Below are 349 nucleotides of genomic sequence, written 5' to 3'. Positions count from 1 at the left end.
GCCGCCGCGGCCGTCTCCTCGTTCTCCTCCTCCCCCTCCTCCTCCTCCTCCGCCGCCGCCGTTCGCGTCGCCACCACTGCGACCACCAGCGCCGCAGGCGTGGGCGCTGGGGTCTGTTCGGGGGAGATCTTGTTGTGGGTTCCAGCGGCAGAGCTGTCACGGAAAGGGGAGCCGGCAGCCAGGCCACCGCGGTGATCTGCTCTTACCGCTGCCGTGCGGTCGCTCGGGCTCCCCTCGGCCCCATCGCCCTGGCCTAACGTGTGCAATGTTCTTCTCAGAGTCCGACCCCGGAGGAGCCCCGAATCTCCACCAAACCCAACTCAGGAAGTCACTCACTGGCAGGGCCACC

This window comes from Tupaia chinensis, unplaced genomic scaffold (genome assembly GCF_000334495.1).
Source record: "Tupaia chinensis unplaced genomic scaffold, TupChi_1.0 Scaffold000360_1, whole genome shotgun sequence".
In the NCBI taxonomy this organism is placed as follows: domain Eukaryota; kingdom Metazoa; phylum Chordata; class Mammalia; order Scandentia; family Tupaiidae; genus Tupaia; species Tupaia belangeri.
This window is presented reverse-complemented; position numbering follows the sequence as displayed.